Source organism: Nyctereutes procyonoides, unplaced genomic scaffold (assembly GCF_905146905.1).
Source record: "Nyctereutes procyonoides isolate TBG_1078 unplaced genomic scaffold, NYPRO_anot_genome, whole genome shotgun sequence".
In the NCBI taxonomy this organism is placed as follows: Eukaryota; Metazoa; Chordata; class Mammalia; order Carnivora; family Canidae; genus Nyctereutes; species Nyctereutes procyonoides.
The window spans coordinates 38849926-38875522 of NW_026575134.1; the positions used below are offsets into that span (position 1 = coordinate 38849926).

At 38.8% G+C, this 25597-nt stretch overlaps 1 pseudogene; it reads right to left on the reverse strand.

Annotated features, from left to right (window-relative positions):
* Positions 1 to 3761: 3761 nt before the first annotated feature.
* LOC129494430 (fatty acid desaturase 2-like protein FADS2B) overlaps positions 3762 to 25597 on the reverse strand; it is a 35696-nt pseudogene continuing 13860 nt past the window's right edge.

Below are 25597 nucleotides of genomic sequence, written 5' to 3' on the forward strand. Positions count from 1 at the left end.
TCCCTGTGGGCCTGTGTGACTTTATGACCTCTTTTGTTTTTGGTGGGTCTTGAATGGGAGGAACCTCATTATAACAAAACAGCAGTAATGAGCATCTGGATGGGTGTTCTCAGCTTATGAAACTATTCCATTTGCTTTACTCATTTGTCCCAACCATGCTATGAAGCATGTAGGCCAGGTAAAAGAAGGTATCACACCTATTTCACAGATTGAGGTATGAAGGGTATAAATGACCTGGCTAATTTCATCGTAGGTGTTAGCTGAAATTAGAACCTAGGTTCTGACTTTTATTCTAGTTACTCTTACTTAATGACCAATTGAAAGTGCATGCATGTTCTCACTGCCTCATTTTACCAAGAGGAATGAGGCTTTAGAGGAAATAGGGTTTAGGGAAGGCCACATTAAGATAGCCACAAGAAAGATGAATTTTCCTTTGGCTGAATTCATGTTAAATCACCACAAAACCTCAAATCAATTTCTTCATCCTGTTCCTTTATGTTAATGAAGTGTCTGTTATTTCTGAAAGCTTACATCTCAGCTTGACAACTCCCAAGTGAAATTTCTCTGAGCGGGATACTCTTTTAAGATTGGTGAGTAAAGGTTAGTCAAGAGGAATCCTTTCTAAGTTGGTGTTGTGCCTGTCATATGCTCCTCTGGCCTTCTCTTCCCTGGGGCACCTCTTCCTGCTGAGGTGAAGAGCTAATACCTTAATGCTTATTCCATCAGCTCCTGGCAAGCTATTGGAGATATTCCAGAAATACCAACTGTCCATGTCCACTAATGTCACATAATTCCCCTTTTTTGAATTTCTTAGCATGGAAATTAACAGCTGCTGACTATACAGTCACATATCCCTGGGTCTGAAACTATTCCACCACTTCTTACTTGTGACATCAGACAAGTTGTTTGGCTTACCTAAGCTCCAGGTTTTTCATCTATAAAATGGGATTAATTATAGGGCCTGCCCCATGGGGCTATTATGAGGATTAAATGGAATAAAGCCAGGAAGAATGTAGCTCAGTACTCACCGCTTAGTAGATGTTATTAAGTTTTGATAAGAAATTTAATAATTCAGAGTCAGAATATAGAATTGCTTTTCATATACTTGAAAAAATTTGCCTTTCCATCTAATTAGAAAGAATTACATTCATGTATGTCTCTTCCTCCCCTCCTCTCTTCCTACCTCCTTTGCTTACATACATCTTTATTGTGTGTCTCTAACATGTAAGGCAATTCCTACTGTCATGGATATTGCAAGCTTGAGTAGAAAACAAACAAATTAGGGAATCACACAAAGGAATGTAAAATGTTGCCTGTAGTAATGGCTATAGAGCATATTATCATAAGCCTTGATTTAGTGGGAAGGCTGCCCAGAGATCAGCAGGTGAGTGGCATGTAACCAGGTGAGAAGAAGTGAGGGCAGGGGGATGACATAGATGTTAAGGCACTGGGTTTAAGACCAAAGACCCTGTGGCAGAAGGGAGTGTGATGACTGGAAGAAGCTATGGGGGCGGAAGCAGAAGGAGCAAGAAGTGATACAAGTTGGGGCAGGGTGCATGGGAACAGGCCAATGTAGGTAAAGTTTGTTGGCAATTTTAGGGTTTGGTCCTTATTCCAAGAGCAATGGGAATCCATTGAAGAGTTTTAAGTAGGGCTGTAACTTAATTCTCAAGAGTTATTTATTTATTTGAGAGAGAGAAAGAACGAGAGAGTGAGCATGGTGAGGAGAGAGGGAGAGGAAGAGAGCATCTCTTAAGTAAGCTCTGCACTGCACATGGAGCCCATTCGATTTCAGGACCCTGAGATCATGACCTGAAACCAAGAATCAGATACCCAACTGATTTCTCTGCCCAGGTGCCCCTCCCAGGAGTTTAAAGAGGCAGAAGTCTGGCTCACCTTCATTCTTGCAGCCATAGAGCAGATCCCTATACTCTGGAAAACAGAAATGGAATGCCATCTAGATTCTAACTCAGTTCTCAGTGGTCTGGGAAGCTGTGTACATGACAGGCAGGCCTTGGTTGTCCTTCTCTAGGATGTTTCCTGTAAAAATAATAAAATAAAAGAAGTGATAAAATGCCTCACCAAGTACAAATACCAGTCTTCACAAGGAGGGAAAGAAATCAGTTGAGATAGTTAGTTCAGGAAAATGGCTACTAGGCTGACATGAGAGCCACTAAGCCCGATAAATTTACTCCATCATAAATTTTTATTCTTTAGCAGCTTTCTTGAACTGATTTCACATGTTTCCCTTACATAATGTGTCTCAATCTCCCAGATTTGCTTGGTCCCACAGTAACCAACCCTATTTGGGCAACTGCCAAGTGAGCTGGTTTTGACATTGAGGGAGGGACATCTTTGAGGTAGCGAATCTGTCCAGGGAGAGATCTGGTTGCTCTCATTTCAAATGACCAGGAGAAGAATAATGCTTGAGTATCTCTGGGAATTGGGCTAGATGAGGCAGAGAAAATCATTGTACCCCACAACCACTTGTAACTTACTTCAGGCAGGAGAAATCACATGTAGATCCACAAGGAGGTGGAATATGGGTTCTTGCCATATCCGTTTAGGACTTATATCAAAAGAATCAGGAAGTCAACAAAGCTTTCTTCCTTTTGATCCTTTGCACAACTTAGCTGTTTTATATTATTACCATTCCAATGTTCCTTCCTCCTGACCAGTTGTTGCTTTCTGAGCTTTGACATACATGGTTAACTTCTCTGGACCTGCGAGTAACCTCATGCATTATCTTTCATCATCCTCATTGTACCTCTCTGGCCTCTGCTCCCAATGCTTTAGCACCAGTGACTTCTTTCAAGTCATCACTCTTGCTTCTGCCATAGGATCTTTGCTCTGGAACCCAGGGACTTAATCAAGAAACAAAGAAAAAGAGTATTTTGCGGGCTTTGGAGAAAGGGAAAGACATGCTTCCTGGTAGAAATTCAGACAACAGATAATAATGCTGACTTACTTGGAACTACAGATGGAAGTTTGTGTTGTTTTCCCTTCTCACAACTAGAGTCAACTTTAACATGACCCCATGAATAGATGAGCAAAAGCACAGATGCTAGACATCAATATGGTGCTGAGAGTGTCCACTTATCCTTCTAGCATTGAAACTCTCTTGCCCTGAAACATGCTTTTTTCAATGCTAAGCTTGAAAAATGCCTTGACACAGCCTGGGGTCTACATTACAGAAAACAAATCTCTTTTCTTCATCAGAGTTACCCAATAACAAGGTATAGTAGTTCTATTCTATTGGGTAGGGATTAGGCAAATTAATCTTATATTCAAGGACAGTTTGTACTTTAGCAGAAGACCAATACTTTTAAAATAAAGAATCTTAACCTTCTTGATCAGTGGCTGTTGGGCCTGGATACAGGGAACTCCTTTAAGAGATTTCATAATTTAGAAGCAAAAAATATATATGCAGATACAAAAATGAAAATCTAAAATGAAGATAGAAACATATAAGGAGACTGTATTGTTAATTAGACTCAATTTTTAAAGAAAAAGAGGCTCATACATTTAAGTAAAGAATAAGCAAAGACTTATACTTCAGCAGAAATTTCTTAAATACACCATTGTCTTTTATTTTTTTTATTTATTTTTATTTTTTTTAATAAATTAATTTTTATTGGTGTTCAATTTACCAACATACAGAATAACACCCAGTGCTCATCTCGTCAAGTGTCCCCCTCCGTGCCCGTCACCCATTCACCCCCACCCCCCGCCCTCCTCCCCTTCCACCACCCTTAGTTCATTTCCCAGAGTTAGAAGTCTTTATGTTCTGTCTCCCTTTCTGATATCTCCCACACATTTCTTCTCCCTTCCCTTATATTCCCCTTCACTATTATTCATATTCTTTTAAGAGCAATTGCAGTGTTTTTCAAAGTGCCCATCAGAGGTCTCTCTTTTGACCCACTTCTTCCTATATCCATCTCATCAGTAAAAACTTTTGTCTGGTTTCTGTGCTTATGTCCCAGTGATGGAGGTGATCCAATTAGGTCTATTGGTAGAACTAAATTCAAGATTCTACTGAAGAAATAAAATAATTTGGCTCCCATTTCCCTTTTGTCACCCTGGCCAACTTGTGTTTCCATTGTTTCGCATTTGCAGAGAAAGTCTTCAGGGAAGGGGTTATCATGTGTCCTGGGAATTCACACTCTTGGCACACTCAGTTATCCCAAAGGCACCAGCAGGTAAGCAGGAAAGAGCTCTTGCACATTCATCAACTCCTTTCAAAGATGCAGCTACATATGTGTCAATGTTGATGCTCTGCTTCAAATGTCTCATAGTAAGCATCCATCCAGAGGGCTGCAAATTTCTTCAAGGCCCTGAAAGAGAAGTAAATAAAATCATCAGTAGATAAGACTTTAATGTAAAAGTTGCTGCTCCATGGAACATGTACTCTTTTATTTGATTCAGGGCAATGTTGTCATTTTCAGCTATATCTGACAGATGTCTTTTTTCTGTTTCCCAGTGAAGGGAGTCAAATACACTGCATTGTTTTTTAGCAGCTTTTCCTTTAGGAAGGATATTGAGTTTTTCTTTCATTTTATTCTCTTTTGTACCCCAAATTATCAACTGTCCTTAAAAGCTTAAAAAAAAGCTTCTCTGAATTTCTATAAGATAAAGTGTATACCTCTATGACAACCCATCTTATATCTACCCATCCATCATATTTTATAAAGTGAAAGATATTTTTTTCTAGGCTTTGGGGATATGGCAATGAGTAGGAGAGACATGAGTTCCATCTACATGTAGTTCCTGGTCTAGCTTGGGAGACATGTATTAAATAATTTATTACCCATGATGTTACTTAATCGTGATTGTGATAAAGGTCACAAGTGAAGAGAAGCAGGTGCTGCAAGAGGGAGTGATGGATTTAGTCCTGGAGGTTAGGGGTAACTGAGACGAAGAAAAGGCATTTCTGAGTCTTAGAGAGTAGATGGAAATTGAGAAGGTCATAAGAAGAGAGGTGGTGAGCTGGACGAGCATTCTAGGCAGAAGAAGAGGTGGCAAAAGACGGGAAATGGTAAGGGGCAGGGAATTCTGTAGCAACTGAAGAGAAGGCAAATACCTAGAAGGCGGAAGAAGGAAACAGTAGTGGTGGGAAGTCTGGAACTAGAGCACTATCCAGGGGTTAGATCAGGCCAGGCCTGATCTTGTTGGCTTCATACAAGACACTGGCATTTTTTTTCCTCTAATTGTAAAAGAAAGAGAAACTTATTACTTCCAGATCATGGGCTGTTAATGTTCTCTAGGGAGGTGTGAATTCACTGAGATGAATACAGATTTTTGGTTCCTGCAGGCTTCTCTGCTCTTGGTCAATTTCCTCTCCCTGATCCACACATTTATGTCCCTGGACCTTGTAGGCATCTAAGTTTGTAACTCTGAGTCAAATGATTGGAGAGTCCCTCCCAGCACATAAGTTCTAAAGCATGTTTAATCTCTGCAGGCTTTACAGGGACAAATAACACACAACCCTGGTCTTAAGAAGCTTGAAATTTAGTAGGACAGCAAGGCATTTTCACTAAGAAGTACCTAGATGGCAGTAGATACACAGTAAGAATTATTATCATTGCATTGTTGATGTTGTACCCTGAAGGGTCTCATGTCCATGCTGGGCACACAGATGCCCCTTAATAAATAGTTGTTGAGCAAATGATTCACAAGGTAGGGTAGAGTCTGGGGTAGAGACAGCAATATCTCCAAATGCTTTCAACATAGGCTTATTCACATATGGCAATCCATGCTTGGCACACAGTGACCTCACCAGAGGTGCCACCTTGTGATAATTATGGCGTGGCATTGTGGGAAACAGACTAGAGAAACAGAGATGGGAGATATAAAACTTAGATCAAAAGAGCAACCTGAAGGAGTTCTCTTTCCCCTACTATTAGATAAAACTCTATTAGCAATGCAGCCCCAACCTTGACATTTGGTCTGCATTCTGTTCCAGAAAGTTCAAAGACTCTTGCCAAAACACTCTAACCTTATTTCTTAGCCCTCTGCAAGCCCTGTGGGTGGTAAATATTTGGGAAGACCTAAGAGAATTACCTCTATCAAATATGATTATTTTTGACCAGGTCAAATGAAAGTGGAGTGTTTTCTACCATTTTGAATTACCTAGAGAGCTGGAGATAACCATCCCCCGCACTTCTGTCTCTCTCCGTATATACATCTAACTCCTGCACAATGAATATGTTGAGTATTCAGTAAGTTTTAGTAAAGGTATGTGAGGGAAAGTTCTAGGATAGGAAAAAGAAGTGAGGAGACATGAGTTTTATCCAAGGCTTTCACTAATCAGCCAGATGAACTTCTTAGATTTTAACTTTCTCTTTGATAAGATATGAACAATAATCATAACTGCTTTGCTGAGATTTTAAATATTTTATTTATTTATTTAATTTAGAAAGGGAGAGAAAGAGGGTACAAGTGGAGGGGCAGGGGTGGGGCAAAGAGAGAAAGAGAGAATCTCCAGCTGACTCTGGGCTTAGCGTGGAGCTCAGGACCCTTAGATCATGACTTGAGCTGAAATCAAGAGTTGGATGCCTAACCAAGGGAGCTATCCAGGTGCCCCTTGCTGAGATTTTAAAGGACTAACATGAGAGAAAGTATGGATGAGAAAATCCCATGAGTAGGTATAAGATCTTCTCTGACTCTTATGGATATGTCATCAATGAAAAGGACGTGAAACGTCTCTTCCTTGAATATTCTGGAGAGATTGACTTTCAAAATACTATCATTTTCTCTTTCTTTAGTGCACATCCTAACTGCCTATTGGTAAAGTATTTCCAGTTATCATTTGAAAATTGCAGCAGGGACTGGATTTCATTGTTGATTACTTTGTAATCTCAGCTCTAACATAACTTGGTTACACAGTATCATGATTTTTCTTGGGTTTTGCCAACAAACCACATGCAAAGAAAATAACCACCAATTCCTAAGTTCTTGGGAATCTAGAAACCGAGTCATTGGTATTTTTCCAAGATTTCACTCCATTTACTCACAATTGTTGCACCTCCTTTTCTTTCTTCCCTTCCTTACCATTAATGTTAATAGAAAGATAGCAACTTTTAGAGAATTCTCATTCATTTTTTCTCTCAAATCCTGAGTGTAGTTCTTTGCTCTGGACTCTATGGGGGTGTTGTTCTAAAAGCCCTTGGCTTTTACCATGGACCATTTTTACTACTCACTGGTGCTCGATTTAGAAGTTCAGGTGCCCAGTTAACTAGTCATTGAAAAAGGACTGTTCAGCATTACAGGTGGCCAAGACCTGCAAATAAAAAGCTTATATTAGATATAAATGAGCCTAAGTGTCGAACAAAGAAAATGTTTATTCCTTTAATAAGTCAATCGTTCAACAAGTACCTGTTTTGTATAAGAAACTATGAGGGATAAAAAAGATACACAGTAAGAGATCTCAAGGAGCTTATGATTTAAAAAGGTGATAAGGCATTTTGCTAAGAAGTTTATACAAGGCAATAGATATGAAGAAGTATGTTTGGGATCTGGGGCTAAGTCACTATCAGCCATTAGATACAAAGGGCTAAGGTGTCTGAATGATGACTGTGGTAGAGGGAAGTGGAATTGGGATTTTGGTAGAGATTGTAGGCGTTAGAATACCATTTCCTTTTTTTTTTTAATTTTTATTTATTTATGATAGTCACATAGAATGAGAGAGAGAGGCAGAGACACAGGCAGAGGGAGAAGCAGGCTCCATGCACCGGGAGCCCGACGTGGGATTCGATCCAGGGTCTCCAGGATCGCGCCCTGGGCCAAAGGCAGGCGCCAAACCGCTGCGCCACCCAGGGATCCCAGAATACCATTTCCTTAGAGTACACACAAAGGACTTCTGGATGGGAAGTAAGGCATCCAATTGTTCCAACCACAGATTCAGGGCACAGAAGTGCATTTCAGTGTAAGTAGTTTCCTTTGTTATCTAATACATTTCATCTTACGGATTTAACATCTTTATCCTGAGAAGGGGTTCATGGGTTTCTCCAGACTGTCAAGATTAAGAACTCTTATGAATGTCATTTTACTCAATGCCTTTCTAAGGTTTAATTCTAGTTGGGGTTGTTGCCATTTTGCATGTTAGTTTTGTGGTTGTTCTACGTTAGTGTTTCTCAAAGTGTACTTGAGAGCACGTTGGGGTTCTCTAGGATTTTTTTCAGGGGATCTGCAAGATCAAAACTATTTCCAGCATACTTTAAGATGGTATTTGCCTTTTTCATTTTTGATCTCTCATGTTTGTACAGTGGATTTTTTTCCAGAGGCTTCTAAAAATGGGATGATATAATCAGTCTGATGTTTAACTTGTATTGGTTTTATTCTTGTTATTTAAAGTTAATTAATGAACAAATTTTCAGTTTTCAGTTTTAATTTCAAATATAGTAAATATGAGTGGCTATAACCTGTATAAACAAAAGCTCTTTGAGGTTCTCAATAACTTCTAGAGTATAAGGTGATTTTGCAACCAAAAAGTTTGAGAGCCAATACTCTATGCCCTAATGGAAGGTCCACTGAATTTGGGAATGAGTTTGGAGAAGAGAGTGGCATGTATAATGATTGGATTTTCCAGTTAATCATGGCACAGCCAGTGGAAGGCTTAGGAAGCAGAGTTATTCTGCACTAATCATAACTCTGTTAATCATTAACAGCATGTTCAGAAAGCATACCATGTCTCCTCTATGGGTCTTTCTATCTATACAATGAAATGAGATGAATTCTGGGTATAAAACTCATTTTGTAATTTTAGGAGCTGGGATTCACTTGAAAGGCTGTGTTGTGTGGAGACAGGCCAGGAAACTTTTTCTATAAAGTGCAAGGCCATAAATATTTTAATTATCTGTCATAGTTTTGCTATTGTTGTGTGAGGATAGTCATAGATAATATTTAAGTGTACAAGGATGGTTGTATTCCAATAAAATTTTATTTACAAAAACAGGCAGTGGGCTGGATTTGGCCCTTGGACTGTAGTTACTGACCCTTAGTTTAGAGCAAAGGCTTTGAAATCAGACTGCCCATGTTTAAAAACTACTTTCCACCACTTACTAGCTGTGTGATCTTACATAGGTTATTATACTTCTTCACATCTTAATTTTATCATCTGTAAAGTGATAATAATCATAGCAACTGTGTTATGTAGTTAAGTGCAAAGCAGTGGACCATGCCTTACCCCTAGCAAGCATTATCCCATAAGTATAAATTATTATCATTTGAGGTAATCAGTCTCTAAATCAGTATGATCTGAAGGATCTTCTCCTGGGAACTTCACCATTACCTGAGTGCTAAGCCAGTCCTGGTTCTCCTCTTTGCTTGTTTTCATTGCTATGTGGCTCATCTGTGTGGCATATATCAACCACGGACTTTCAAGAAACCTTTCAGAGAATAAAAGGGGGAAGTGGTGACTCCTTGAGGTGTTTCAGTTACCATCACTGGGTTTTTACAACTCGGATTTGGCTGAGCATTGGAGGAAATGGAAGGGTATCAAAGATTCCAATAAAATGGTGGTACTTTGTTTTGCTCTTTGGAGTTATATGTAGAGATGACACAATAGGCTTTGGTCACATGACCAGCCTTGCAGCCTAGTGTATATAATGACTCCAAAGTTTGCTGCAGCATTGGCCCAAGGAGCAAAAGATATCTAGGGCATATGCAAAAAGTGATTCACAGCCTTGATATTGTCATCAGATAGAACTAGGCTCGAGTTCTGGTTTGGCACTGTCACTGGCCCTAACTTGCTCTATAACCTTGACAAATGATTTAATCTCTCTGAACTTCAGAGAGACTAGCAGGGAAATAAAGATGATACTATCTACATTACAGGAATGTGCAAGGATTACATCAAATAGGATAATGCAGATAAATCCTTTATCTGAGTGCCTGATGCATAGTTGCTGTCAATATCCTTATTATTATGTAGGGTTTAGAATAACAATGTGAACAAATGGGGGAAGAACAAGGTAGGAAGTTGAAGAGAGCTATTTGGTCATTTTTTTTGGGGGGGGGAATCTCTAGTCATAAAATAACATTACAAATTCCTGTCTTCCCATTATTTTGGCAAGGACTATGGTGTCCAGCTGGATTACAATTCTAAAGAACTTGGGGATCAGATGGAATTCTGAAATTGGGAATTGAGCATGTGGGAAGAAAAGTACAAGATCAGGCAAATTCTTTTTCTAAGGAACTCTTCTTATTTAATTATTTCAACTTTTTTTTTTCATGGAAATGTCTTAGTTACAGAGAGTGGGGCATGGTTTCCCAATTTTCTGCTAATCACAAATAGCACAGATAAAGTAGGTAAGAGGATCATCTATGTTATAGGAATAAAAGAATATTCTTGTTTTCTTACTTGACCACATTATATGAACAATATGGTTCTGAGAATTCCATAGAAAGGGCCTAAAGTGATGAAATAGTGGATGTAAAAGCTACTGATCCAGGGAATTTCCTGCAGAGAGAATGATTGACAGTTAAATGCCCCAAACACAATTTCATTTCCCTTCACTTGGTTAGGGCTAAATCTTATGGCTTATTAGTCAAGGAAGCTACATCTGGAATGGACCAAGTGCTTTCATGTCCCTTTTTCTACCTCATCTACCTTCAGAGGATGAGTCAGGTTATTCACCTTCTAATACCTTTGGAGTTATATCATTTGTAAGGATTTCAGGTTGAAATATACAGGCATGAGGAGGGGGAGCACAACTGAAAAGAAAACAGTGACAAAAAAAGATGGTAGGTGAACAGAATGTGACCCCAGTGCAAATAAGCAGAAGTCTGCTTCCCTAACATGCCATTCCTGGAATGTTGCCCCTGAGAAGGGATACAAAGTGAAGAACCACAGCCACATTGTAGACTCCACTGGGATCTTAGAGTCTCTGAGGCTGGAACAGGAATTTGATTCAAGCTTTCTCAAGAAGACTAAGGGGGCTTTGAAGATTTGAGCTGTTTGGTGGAGGCATCCCAGAAAAGCTTCTGCTGTGAACTTTCACACTTTCTTGAGGTCCATGAAATCCTTCAGTCCATCACAATCCTTAGGATTGGGCCCTGTCATAATATGTCAAAGTGGCAGAAACACAGAAGCTCTACTTATTTTCTGACCAGATGGTTATTTACCTGCTTCTCCCCCAAGACCAGAGAAGCTGCCTAGAGCACAAAGGAATCTGATGGAGTCCCTCTGAATTTTGACAACTCTGTCCTCAACCAGACTTTAGTTAGAAACTTCTTTCTCTACTAGGTCTCTCTGTTGGCTTCCAGACTATCAAATTCTCCAAATCTGTAGCACAAATGATTTTGTTGATACCCTACACTGAGACTTGATTAAACACAAACAGTTTCTAACAACTCAAGGTCATGCCTCCATGATAACCCCAGTGCCCTTACTGTTCTGCCCAAGAAAGTCCAATACTGCCAAAAGAATTTACTATTTGTTCAAGCCAAAACTGACTATAGGCCTCAGATCTTCCTTTATTTCTGTTAGAAAACTTACAATAGTAAAATCCTTTCTCTGTCTCTTTGAGATGGATCTTTTATGACCCAGAAATGTCTTTCTTGAGGACCTCGCAGTCATTCCTTTGAATGTAATCATCCAGATTAGGATGATTCATCCCAGTTTCTTTCTCTGTGTGTGGAGGGTGAGACCCTAATTTTCATAAGCACCACGTAGCGGACACAGATGACCTAACCACACTGATCAACTTTCCCTCCCCTCAGTGTTTCTTGGTAATTTCCTTTAGCACACCCAGTGTTCAAAAAAATCTCCCACCTTTTGTTTTAACTGAGTTCAGTTTGTACTGAAGTCCCTTTCCCCTACTACAGAAGCCTGAATATAATCTGTCTTGTCACTTTTAAAAAATGTCCAGCTCGGTTTCTCTTTGACAGTTTGAGCATGACTTACTTGTACCTGAGATGCTAAGTTGGCATTTGAAGGAAAAGGACACAATGAAATAGCTCCCAAGGGCAGAGAGTCTTGTGAGATGGGCATTCTGCAGTGAATCCATATCATCCATTTATTCCTCATGAGCTAAGGTCACAATGCAGCACTACAGACATGGAAGAAGTCTCAGATAAGAAATTCCAATAGCTTTTTTCTTACATGAACACACCTCTGGTTAGGTTAGAAATAAGCTACCTTTCAAAATGGGGCACTGATGTCCTTATTCCTCTTTTTAGCAATGCAGGAGAAGGAGAGGGTGACTACTATAGAATGGGGCTGCAGAATTCCAGCAGTGGAAGGGCCAGCAGTGGGAATTGACCCCCATATCTCAAAAAATGGTCCCACAAGACATCCTGATGAGGCATGTTACAGATGAGTACTGGTGTGAAACATTTGGGCAAATCAGACTATCTGCAACAGAGTCTCTCAACCTCAGCACTGTTGGCATTTTGGGCCAGATAATTTCTTGTTGTTAAGGATTGTTCTGTGTATTTTGGGGTGTTTAACAGAACCATTGACTTCTACCTACTTGGTGCCAGCCCCATCCCTTCCCCTCCATGTGTTAACCAAAAATATCTCTGCACATTCTTGTCTATGTCCCATTGGGGCAACATTACTTCTGGTTGAGAACCATTGATCTATAGGAAATGTTTGGGACCTTCCCTGATTTTGTCTTATTTCTCAAATGTGTAGGCATTTTTTAGATGAGTATATTTTGGGGTTCCATGAAAACTTTCTTTGTGAGATGCTGTAAGTTTGATTTTGGTTAAGCAAAAGCATTTTTGGGCAGCCCTGGTGGCGCAGTGGTTTGGCGCCGCCTGCAGCCTGGGGTGTGATCCTGGAGACCCGGGATCGAGTCCCACGTCGGGCTCCCTGCATGGAGCCTGCTTCTCCCTCTACCTGTGTCTCTGCCTTTCTCTCTCTGTGTCTATGAATAAATAAATAAAATCTTAAAAAAAAAGAAAAAGTATTTTTAATTCTTTTTTAAAAAAGATTTTTAAAATTTATTTATTCATGATAGACATAGAGAGAGAGAAGCAGAGACACAAATAGAGGGAGAAGCAGGCTCCAAGCAGGGAGCCTGATATGGGACTCAATCCCGGGTCTCCAGGATCAGGCCCTGAGCTGAAGGTGGTGCTAAACTGCTGAGCCACTCGCGCTGCCCTTCTACTGGTTTTTTTTCCCTCTTATATATCTTTAATATTCTCAGTTCACATTATGTTCTTTTTTTAAATTTTTTTATTGGAGTTCAATTTGCCAACATATAGCATAACATCCAGTGCTCATCCCGCCAAGTGCCCCCCTCAGTGCCTACTGTTTTTAAAAAATTTCTGTATCATTGATTTATGTTCTACTTGTTATTATTTCTCTTCTCCTACTGGATTTGGGCTTTATTTACTGTTATTTTTCCAGGTCCTTTAGGTGTAAGTTTAGGTTGTGTATTTGAGACTTTTCTTGTTTCTTGAGAAAGGCTTTTATTACTATGTATTTCCCTTTTAGGACTGCCTTTGCTCTATACCAAAAGTTCTAAACTGTCATGTTTTCATTTGCATTTGCTTCTATGTATTTTTTTAAATTTGTCTTTTAATTTCCTGACTGACCCATTCATTCTTTAGTAGGATGCTCTTTAACCTTCATGTATTTGTGTTCCTTCCAATTTTTTTTTCTTGTGATTGAAATCAAGGAATCAATCCCATTTACAATTACACCAAAAACCACAAGATACCTAGAAAGAAACATAACCAAAGAGGTAAAGGTTATGTACTCTGAAAACCATAGAAAAGTTATGAAAGAAATTGAGAAAGACACAAAGAAATGGAAGAGCATTTCATGCTCAAGGATTGGAAGAATTAATATTGTTAAACTATTATGCTATCCAAAGCAATCTATACACTCCATGGAATCCCTATAAAAATACTATCAGCATTTTTCATAGAGTGGGAACAAACAATCCTAAATTTTGTATGGAATCAGGAAAAACCCCAAGTAGCCAAAAAGAATGTTGAAAAAGAAAATCAAAGATGGAGGCATCACAATTCTGGACTTCAAGCTGTATTACAAAGACCATCATCAAGACAAGATGGTACTGGCACAGAAACAGGCATAGATCAATGGAACACAATAGCAAACCCCAAAATGGACCCTCAGCTCTATGGTCAACTAATCTTCGACAAAGCTGGAAAGAATATCCAATAGAAAAAGGACAGTCTCTTCAAAGAATAGTACTGGTAAAATTGGACAGCCACACACAGAAGAATCAAACTGGATGACTTTCTTACACTATACACAAGAGTAAACTCAAAATGGATGAAAGACCTAAATGTGAGACAGGAATCCATTAAAATCCTAGAGGAGAACACAGGCAGCAACCTTTCTGACCTCGGCCAAAGGAACTTCTTGCTAGAGATGTATCCAAAGGCAAGGGAAACAAAAGCAAAAATGAACTATTGGGACTTCAAGATAAATAGCTTTTGCACAGCAAACAGTCAACAAAACTAAAAGGCAACCTACGGAGAAGATATTTGCAAATGTCTTATCAGATAAAGGATTAGTATCCAATATCTATAAAGAACTTCTTAAACTCAACACCCAAAACCCAAAAAATCCAGTCAAGAAATGGGCAGAAGATGTGAACAGACATTTCTCCAAAGAAGACATACAAATGGCTAATAGACACATGAAAAATCTCAACACCACTCAGTATCAGGGAAATACAAATCACAACCACAATGAGGTGCCACCTCACACCAGTCAGAATGGCTAAAATTAACAATCTAGGAAACAAAAACCCAAAAAATCCAGTCAAGAAATGGGCAGAAGATATGAACATTCCTCCAAAGAAGACATACAAATGGCTAATAGACACATGAAAAATTCTCAACACCACTCAGCATCAGGGAAATACAAATGACAACCACAATGAGGTACCACCTCACAACAGTCAGAATGGCTAAAATTAACAATCTAGGAAACAATTGATGTTGGTGAAGATGTGGAGAAAGGGGAGCCCTCTTACACTGTTGGTGGGAATGCAAACCCATGTGTTAACCAAAAATATCTCTGCACATTCTTGTCTATGTCCCATTGGGGCAACATTACAATGGTTGCAAACTGGTGCAACCATTCTAGAAAACAGTCTGGAGGTCTTTCAAAAAGTTAAAAATAGGGGAGACTGGGTGGCTCAATGGGTTGGACGTCTGCCATCGGCTTGAGTCTTGATCCTGGGGTGCTGGGATTGAGGTTCATGTCAGGTTCCTTGCTCTGAGGGAAATCTGTTTCTCCCTCTCCTTTAGCCCATCCCCCTGCTCATGCTCCCACTCTCTCTCTCAAGTAAAAAATAAGATTTAAAAAAGAAAAAAAATAAAGATAGAGCTACCCTATGATCCAGCAATTGCACTACTAGGTGTTTATCCAAGGGATACAAACATAGTGATTTGAAGGGGCACATGAACCCCAATATTTATAGCAGCAATGTCCACAATAGCCAAAATATGGAAAGAGCCCAGATGTCCATTGACAGAAGAATGGAATATTGGATAAAATGGAATATTACTCAGCCATCAAGAAGCATGAAATCTTGCCACTTGCAATGATGTGGATGGAACTAGAGGTTAAGATGAAAATTGAGAGAGAGGCAAATCATAAGATATCCTGAACTCTATGAAACTGAGGATTGCTGGAGGGGAGGTGGGTGAGGGGCAGGGATATTTGGTGGTGGGCATTAAGGATGGCACTTCCTGTAATGAGCACTGGGTGTTACATGGGACTGATGAATCACTAAGTTCTGCCACTGAAACAAAAAAAAAAGAACAAAGTATTTCTGCTGAAGATATTTTTATTAGTATCTGAACTATTTACCTACCTTATTGTGTTTCAAGCCTGTACCCACATTCAGATCTATTTTATATCTATTTGTGCATTCATGTGATTTTCACTTATATTGGGTGCAAGTATCATAACGGATTTCCAGTGACTTGTATTTATGAAATGGGAGTTTAAACATTTGCAGGATTATTAAACTTCGAAAGATGAGTGGAAATGCCAGCTGTTCTCCACTGAGAAATTGAACAGAGTTCTATGTTTTAACAGTTGTTATGTTCTTTTTGGGGGGCACTAAATTTTATTTTTATATTGAAGTACAATTAACATACAGTGTTATATCATTTTCAGTTGTACAATACAACGATTCAACAGTTCTATACATTTCTCAGTGCTTACAAGATAGATGCACTCTTAATCTCCTTTATCTATTTCACCTATCTTCCCCCTGGCAACCACCAGTTTCTTAATATTTTTTTGTATATATTTTTTATTGTAGTTTGATTTGCCAACATATAGTATAACACCCAGTGCTCATCCCATCAAGTGCCCCCCTCAGTGCCCATCACCCAGTCATCCCATCCCCCCCGCCCACCTCCCTTTCCACCACCCCTTGTTCATTTCCCAGAGTTAGGAGTCTCTCAAGTTCTGTCTCCATCACTGATATTTCCCACTCATTTTCTCTCCTTTCCCCTTTATTCCCTTTCACTATTTTTTGTATTCCCCAAATGAATGAGATCATATACTGTTTGTCCTCCGATAGACTTACTTCACTCAGCATAATACCCTCCAGTTCCATCCATGTTGAAGCAAATGGTGGGTATTCGTCATTTCTAACGGCTGAGGAATATTCCATTTTATACATAGACCGCATCTTCTTTATCCATTCATCTTTCAATGGACACCAAGGCTCCTTTCATAGTTTGGCTATTGTGGACATTGCTGCTATAAACATCGGGGTGCAGGTGTCCTGCTGTTTCACTGCATCTGTATTTTTGGGGTAAATCCCCAGCAGTGCAATTGCTGGGTCGTAGGGCAGTTCTATTTTTTAACTCTTTGAGGAACCTCCACACAGTTTTCCAGAGTGGCTGCACCAGTTCACATTCCCACCAACAGTGCAAGAGGGTTCCCCTTTCTCCACATCCTCTCCAAAATTTGCTGTTTCCTGTCTTGTTAATTTTCATGATTCTCACTGGTGTGAGGTGGGATCTCATTGTGGTTTTGATTTGTATTTCCCTGATGGCCAGTGATGTGGAGCATTTTCTCATGTGCTTGTTGGCCATGTCTATGTCTTCCTCTGTGAGATTTCTCTTCATATCATTTGCCCATTTCATGATTGGATTGTTTGTTTCTTTGCTGTTGAGTTTAATACGTTCTTTATAGATCTTGGATACTAGCCCTTTATCTGATATGTCACTTGCAAATATCTTCTCCCATTCTTTTAGTTTTGTTGTGTTATGCTCTTTTTGAAAGCTTTTTGATGTCAGTGATATCAGCTTAGAAATTAAAAACTCTTTATCTTACAAAATGCACTTTGAATGATGGAAGGTTTCCTTTGTGTTTTAAAGCATTTTTACTGTTCATTGTTCAAATATTGGCTTTCTGTGAAAAATGATCATGTTAAATTTAGGCTGTTTGTAATAGAATATTGATAAATTTTGCTGCTTGGGCCATTTCAATTGCTACCTTAAAAAGGAAATATATACATACATATATCTACATGTCTCTGTCCACCAAAATATCTTCTACAGCTGTATGTAGGCCATGGGAGTAGCCAGCTGTCTTTCACACAGGAGCTTTACAGGTGCCTTTTATTTCTGAGACTCCATTTTCTGGCTTCACACTGTCAATTCTTTGGCATTCTTTTCTTATCTCTCTTCCCTATCCAAATACCACTATTCTTTTCTTCTTGAAAGATGTTTAGTCTTTCAAGGATGAGAGTCCCAGATGCAGGACATATTGATTAGCATCTTGACTTCCATCCCTCCTGAAGCATCTCATGAGATCCACATTAAAAGTGCCCATTTGCTTTTCCATTTTCCTTTTAAAAGTTTTACCCCAGGAAGGCTGAAATAAGATGTGCTGCTTTTCCCAGTCTCAAGAAGACATGGGCTGGTCTTTCTGTGAAAGCACTGCAACCATGCCATCTGGCTTGACAATGGCTTGCTTCAAGGGCATGGAATGATAAAGAAATTGGCTCCAAGGTAACTCACTCATGTAGAAATACAGGTGCTGCTTCTCATAGTTAATGTATTTTATTTTCTTCTTGCCAAACTGAATGAAAAGAGAATAAAACTGAAATAAGAGACAAGACTTCTGGTCATTATATCCAAGGACATTGCTGCATGTGTGTCTAAAATTTCTATAGAAAGAGCCATCTGGTCAGAGTTTGTTGGCTGTCAAACTTGTGGTACTTGAATAACCAGAACTGTAGTAAGAGGAAATATTGAGGTATCTCTCTGCTTTAATTAAATGTGGGCAATTCTTGCATTTGACTATGGGGATTGTGATTTAAAAAAAATTCCTATGGAAGCCATTTTGAAACTTTTTGTTCTTATATGGAGTGGAATGGCGATCAAAAGGGAATATTTCTGATGAGTTTTCCTAGCTCGTCTTAACTGTGGTATTTAGAATTTGCTTGAAGCTCACTATCCATCTCCATCCATCCATCCAACAGATATTTATCAAATGGTCATGTGATAAAAGATAGGCATGGCCCCTCTTATATTTCCCATCTTTCCTCCTTTATGTTCTCATCATGAATCTCACACTGCTTTACTATTTCTAAGGCATAATAATATTACATATAATCTTCTTTTGGAAGTGGGAGGTGGAGAGGGAGAAGGTGAGGGAGAGAATTTTAAGCAGGTTCCATGCCCAGTGCAGAGCCTGAAGTGGGGCTTGATATCCCTGGTATCATGACCTGAAATCAAGAGTTGGACGCCTAACTGACTGAGCTACCCAACCACCCCTACATATAATCTTTATACTGGGAATTTGATTCATTTTAGGAGACTCCTTAGTTAATTTAGTCTGTTCACAAGGACAGCAAATACCTTGAGGGGAAGCACAGAGGTGATGATTTATATGTCTAGTAGCCAGTAAACATACAATAAATGTTTAGTTGAAAGAAAGAAAGAAAGAAAGAAAGAAAGAAAGAAAGAAAAGAAAGAAAATGTACACCTGCGCTCTATTATTACTATATGTTTACTTGGTCACAACACTACAGGCAGCATTTGATTTCTACTCTTCCTCATTCTGTTGATATCTTCCCTCCTGCATATAGACTTCTTTTCATATTTGGATAGCGTGGTTGACTCTTCTTTTACTGTCATAGATAAAAAGAAATATCATGTGAGTAAGAACGAGTGCTGGAATTGTTTCTACCCCTGGCTCATGGATAGCCTTTAAATAAATGGTGATATTCCTTCAAAAAAAAAAAAAAAGAAATATCATAGTAATGATGTAATAAGAGCTATCTCCAGTTACTCCCAAAGTAGAAGGAAAAATGGGAAAAAGAGCTGGTGGAAAATTTGTGGGAGCTGGCACACCTACAAAGGACTAATTTTGAGTTTCACTCCAAAGGAAGGCTCTATGTTTTCCAGAACATGAGCACAGTACCTGGTGCATAGAATGTTTAAAGAAAATGGTAGAAAGTTTGGCAGTAAAATGAGAAGGAAGGGAAGGTTCAGGACTCATTAGAACCATTTTTTAAAATGTAAAATGACTGAATTTTAGAGTTTAAATAGTTTTAAGCAATACTTTGGACAGTAACTGTGAAACTATAGAACATACAACCCTAGGGTCTAGGGAAATGTCCCAAGAGCAGCTGTAAAACTTGGAGAGGTGACCTCCATCATTTGTGAAGAGGTAGCATGTGTATTGAACATAGCCCTAAAGAAAGTACTTCTGGAGAGGGTCAGCCTACTTCATAAAATTGAGTAAGACAAATCCTTCTTGCTCTATGGAGTTGATTAGAGAAATCAAAGTGTTACAATTTTGGTGATGAGCATAGGAGTCTACAACCATCAGAGAGGTCCAACTTGGTTGTGGAGCCATTGTCAAAAGCAACGGATTCATGATCACAGCCAGAGAACTTTTTTTTTTTTTTTAAATCTAGTCAAGAGATTGGTTCCTAATTCAGCTGGAGAAGGTTGGATTTTTCAAAGCTGGTAAAACTTATTTTCAAAAAGTTGTACATTTTTTGGTTTATGTAGTCCCGACTTCAGGCAGCAACTAATAGAGCTACAGTCTTCTATTTTTAATAGAACTCCCAAATTCTGTTAGCAAATAGCAGCCTCTTTCTAAGTACCTGATTCTCAGGGTCTATCATTTCCCTTGGAAGAGAGATACCTTTCTGTGGTTATCCTTGTACCTGCCTTGTTGAAGTAAGACTTTCTCCTAAAAAATTTGGTAAAAATCCTTCACATGATGATTTTAAGTTGACATTAAAAAACAAAAACAACCAACAACTGAGAAATTCTGGAATTTTCTTTTCCTCTCCTTTTTCTATTGTTTAGGAAGTGCAAATTCAAGGTGAGATCTCTGTGTCTTACAAAACATTTGGACCGTGGTTCATGTATAAAAGAACCAAATGAACATAAACTAAAAATACCAGAATAGCCTTTTCTAACTGAACTAGAATTAGTTGAGATAACTAGTTATTCAGATATTTGTGATTAAATGCTTACTGAATGTACTGACATATTTTCTTTGAGCGAATGTCTTCATATCCTCATTAAACTTAGTCATCTGGTTTCCAACCTTAGTCATCTGGTTTCACTAACACTAATTTTGTGTTTCCTCAGAGGTAGTAGTGATGGCAGGGATCTGTCTGTCACCAGAATTGTTCATGCAGAGTGATATGGTTATCATATTTCCTATTGTAGGAGGTTGGCTGGATGTCCTTTAGGGTCATAGAATCTCATGTTCCACATCTCTTTCTATCCATACAACCCCAGATTCGGTTATCTCATGTCTATGTTCTGAACATAAAAGGAGACATGCTCTGAGAATGTGCTTGAAATGGGAATCCCCATCTTGATTTTTCCTGGACAAGACCATAGATATTTCCAGGAACCACTTCCAGGAATATTTCTCACATGTTCAGGAAATCTAAACCTACCTTGACAGGCTGTGAGTCTCCAACCAGGAAAAGTGGGCCTACATCAACATCTGGGTCTTTGGGGTAGGTGTTTGGTTTTATGTGATGTTGGAAGTGTCTGTGATTCCACCATTTTGCTGATAGGCCCTGAGGAGAAGAAAGGGTTCATTAGTTGTGAGATTTCTCTCCTGAAATGTCCTTCTCTATCAGAGCTTTCAACATGCATCTCTAAAGTCAAAGTAAGATATCTGAGCCTCTTGAACTTGCCCTTGGGCCTCGGAATGACTCACTGGACAGAGGCTTTCAAAACCTATAAAGAAATAATTATGAGATCCAGGAACACAAATTCAGACTAACATAATTCCTGACCATGAAATTTCATAAAACCCTGTTGCAATGAAATGTTTTCCCATCCCTCTTTCTTTAGGGGAGGTCCTCATTTTAAAAAATTCTGAAGGTAGGTAGGGCAGAGAGTATTCTTATTTTTTAAAAGAAGAAAACTCAGCTCTAAAATTTTAATTAGCTCTGGGGGAAAAATGGTGCTAGAAATCCTACTATTAAAGTTTTTCAAAGAATCGTGGATCTGAAATGATCTCTTAGTGGGGCTTGGCTTCAATGTTCTCATATAAAAATTATTGCATGTTCAGGCTTCAATGCTCTCATACAAAAATAAATTAGAATAAAAATATTTGAATTGATGCCAAGCTCAAAACATCTCTGATTAGGCTTTTGTGATTTCTTCTCTTTCAATGACAGTCTGGAGGTTTTAAGAGAGTGAAGATTTGGAAGCATATTGATGTGGTTTCATATCCTGGATGTATAAATACTGCTGTGTGGTTTGGGTAAATTTCACCCTCTTTGAGGCTCTATTTCATCTTTAATAAATGTAATATGATGACATTTACCTCCATGAGTTGTTTAGGGAGACATGAGATGATAAATATAAAATGCTGGCATATTGAGATATTCAATTTCTCCTCTTTCACTACAGAAGAATAAAGAGCATTTGTTTTTTATTGCATATTTGGCCTCTCTTGATAACTGGCCTATAAATGTTTTATATCTTCACTGTTCAATATAGTAGACGTGAGCCACATGCTGCTTATTGAGCACTTGAAGTATGACCAGTCCAATTAAGATGGGCTGTAAGTGTATAATAATGGATTTTGAGACTCAGGATGAAAAAAGGAGTGCAAAATACCATATTAATGATTTTTATATTGGTTACATGTTGAAATGATATTTTGAATATATATGGGGTAATAAAGTTACTTGTTAATATGTGGCTATTAGAAAATTTAAAATTATTTGTGTCATTGTAATGTGGCCTACTTTATACTTCTGTTGGACTATGCTGGTCTAGACACTGTACATCTCATCTAGATATTTGAAAATCTGCAAGTGTTAATATGTCTTTCCATGGTCCTTATGGTGGAGTCCTCTCTTAGCAAACTCCTCCTGACCCCATCCATCAGGAGAAACATTCTCTATTCACCTCTAACACTCCCTACCATACTTATAGTGGAAACTCTCTTCATCACAGATCTCTCCCCCTAATCTCATGCTTGAAAGGGCAGCACTTTGGATGGCTCATGATATGTCAAATTCAATGTGTACTCATCAATTTTTATTCCCCCTTCTAGGGCTCCATTGCACTCTGCACTTCTCCCATCAAACTGCATACCACCTGCTAACTCTTACAGCTATGCATTTGCTCCTTTATTTACCCATCCATTATTTATTTTGAAGTACATCCTATGCATCAGACACTGAGTCAAGCATTTGGAATATAAAGTCAGACATGATAAAATGGGGTTCCCACACTTAAAAAATATACAACATAATGGGAGCAATAAACACAAATGGACACTGTGATAAGCAATGATTCACTTTGCTAATTAAATCCTTTAAGAGCCAACATTTTGGTTTCTTCCATCAGCTGACTGTACTTCTGCAGTCAATGACTATCTGTGGAAATTGGTAAAAGGAGAGATAAGTTTTGATCCATGATAGGTTAGGGAACAGATCTTGACAGCTCAAGGTTCTGGAACTTAGAACAATGGTCAGAGTAATTATGTGTATGATCTAAAGCTGCTGGCTCTACCCTCACTCCTGGGTCTGGAAGCCACAATTACTGGAACCAAGGGATAGACTGATCCATGGGGAAGTAAAGATTATCAGCCACACGGAAATAGGCTGCCCCGCACCAAATTCCATCTAGAAACCATCTTAAGTCATTTCTCATTTCCAAGTGAGATCCTTTCTTGGTGCAGTACAAAGAATCCAAGCCTTGGATTCCAAAGCTTCTATGAAGCTTTTTTGGCCTGAATTCAAATCCCTACTACTGGGTGTGTGTAGCCATGGGCAATTTCCCCATCTGTGAAATAGATAAGAAGAGGATTACAGAAAATAACATACTTGACAGTCATCCCCTCAAATTATTTTCAGACGTAGTCGTGGAAACAAGATAGGCCAGATTTTCAAGGCAGGTCTTAGTATCAAATATTTTGTGTCTTTGTCTCTATAATATACTTGATTCTTATAGTTTTCAAACTGTACATGCTGAATGTTGGGAAAGGGAGTTAAAAGATATGCTACAGGGAGTTCATTTGGATTTTGGTATTGCACAGAAGTCCAAAATGTGTGCAGATTTTTGGCGGTGTGCTTTCAGAAGGGCTCTTTTATTGCACAAGCACTATGAAGACCAGACATACACATTTACTAGCCCAGTGAGTGAATGAAAATCAAAAAAACAAAACAAAAAAAAAATAAAAAAACATACCAAACCCTCTGTGTTTTTCCAGGGGGAGGGTAAATTGACATGAAATCAAGTTTTGAAATTTAAAATTGTGATGTACATAGGTGAAGGTATTGCTGCTTATAATTTTCTTTGTTACCTCCCTCCTACCAGCTTTTCCTTCCCACAGATAGTTTTTTTCTCCTTATTTCCTGTATCTCCCTATTCATTTTGCTCATGAGTTGCTGGTTTTTCTTGCAAAAAGGCAGAGTACACTCGATTTGCTTTTAGAACATTTCCCATTTACTTACTCCGTTCATGAGTCATCAAGGTTATATTCATTTCAACTAGTGCAAAATTGTTTCTGGCAACACAATTTACAGAGAGACAGCAGTGAACAAATTTAGACCAATGGGAAAGCAGTGACTTTTTAAAAACACCAGCAAGGATGGAGCTTGAAATATTACATATACTGGCACCAAGTCAACTGTCAATTACCACCAAAGTGCATGAGTCTCCTTTTTCCTCTGACTTCCTCAAAACAGGGGAGAGAGAGTGGAAGGGCCTATTCCCTAATTCTCACCAGGACAGAAGAAACTGTCTTTGCTTTTATTCTGTGGTAAAGATTTCTGAGTGAACAGAAACAGATTTCTGAGTGAACAGAAACACTTTGTTAATCTAGCACTGGTGGATGGAAGGCAGAACAGTGTACCTACAGGAACTTTCCAGTTAAGTGAGACTTGTCACATAAAATGACAATACATTATTCATTCTAGCCATTTTGAGTAACAGACATAATTCTAATATGAATCCAGATCCAACTCTGTGCTATTTAATCTACTTAAACTTATTTTACTCAACCAGAAAGAGGGTTCATAAGACCTGTGATTTTAAGTACCTTTCAGTTCAATATAAAACCACTGTGCTAAGGCAAAGCAAATAGGCTCTGAGTCTGTGCTTATGAGTTTTTCCTAAGGGACCTGGCTGGAATGCAAGATTTGGCTTAGTGGAAGGTTCAAAGGCACTTCCCCCCTTGTAAGCCAGAGTACATAGTCTCTGAATCCTAGAATGTCATAGAAAAGCAGAGATCCAGTTTAAGTTCTAATATTAGAGATGAGAATATGGAGAGGCAGAGATAGAATATGACTCAGTCAAGATCATGCAGGGAGCCTTATCAGAGTCTGGGCTAGAACCCACTCTTAGCACTCCTGTACTGTTACCTTGGTCCATCCATCCATCCATCCATCCATCCATCCATCCACTCAACAAATGCTATTGAAAGCCTACTATGTGCCAGGAACTCTGCTAGGTGCTACATTGCAGTGGCGTTATAGGACAATGTAGCTGCCCTCATTCATCACAAATTTCTACATTAGGCAGTTCCACTTGGACTTTGTAAACATGGAAAGATGTCCCAGGTCATGCTGTAGAAATGAACTCTGACCCTAGAAGAGAGAAATTATTGTTAGAGAAATTGAGGAGGTGGTCAAGAGGACATTAATAAATAAGTCTGCTTGTACACTCAGGAGCCCCTTGGAGAGGGATGGTGGGAGATCTCATTTGACCCTAAGCCATATTCACTTTCTATTCCCCACATGTTGCATTCTTTTCTCTTGTGTGCCTTTGTCCATGGGATTCTTACAGCCTAGAACATTTTCCTTGCCACTGTCAAAATCTTCCAGTGAGAAGTAGAAAGAGTATGGCCTTTGGAGTCAGGCACATTTGGATTCTCAACCATTCTTCATCATGTATATGTTGCTTGGATCTGAGCAATTTACTCAGTAGCTCTGAACCTCAGCTCTTCATCTGATAAGACCTAATACTTTACTCATGGACTGTTGGGCAACTTAAATACTTACAAAGTGTCTAGCTTATGCTAAGCACCAAACAAATGTTTGTTTCCTTTTCAGTTTCCAAAAGAATTGCTTTTCAATAAAAGCAAGTTGACTTTTCAAGAAGAAAAATTGACATAGACTTCTGGAATTAACATTAT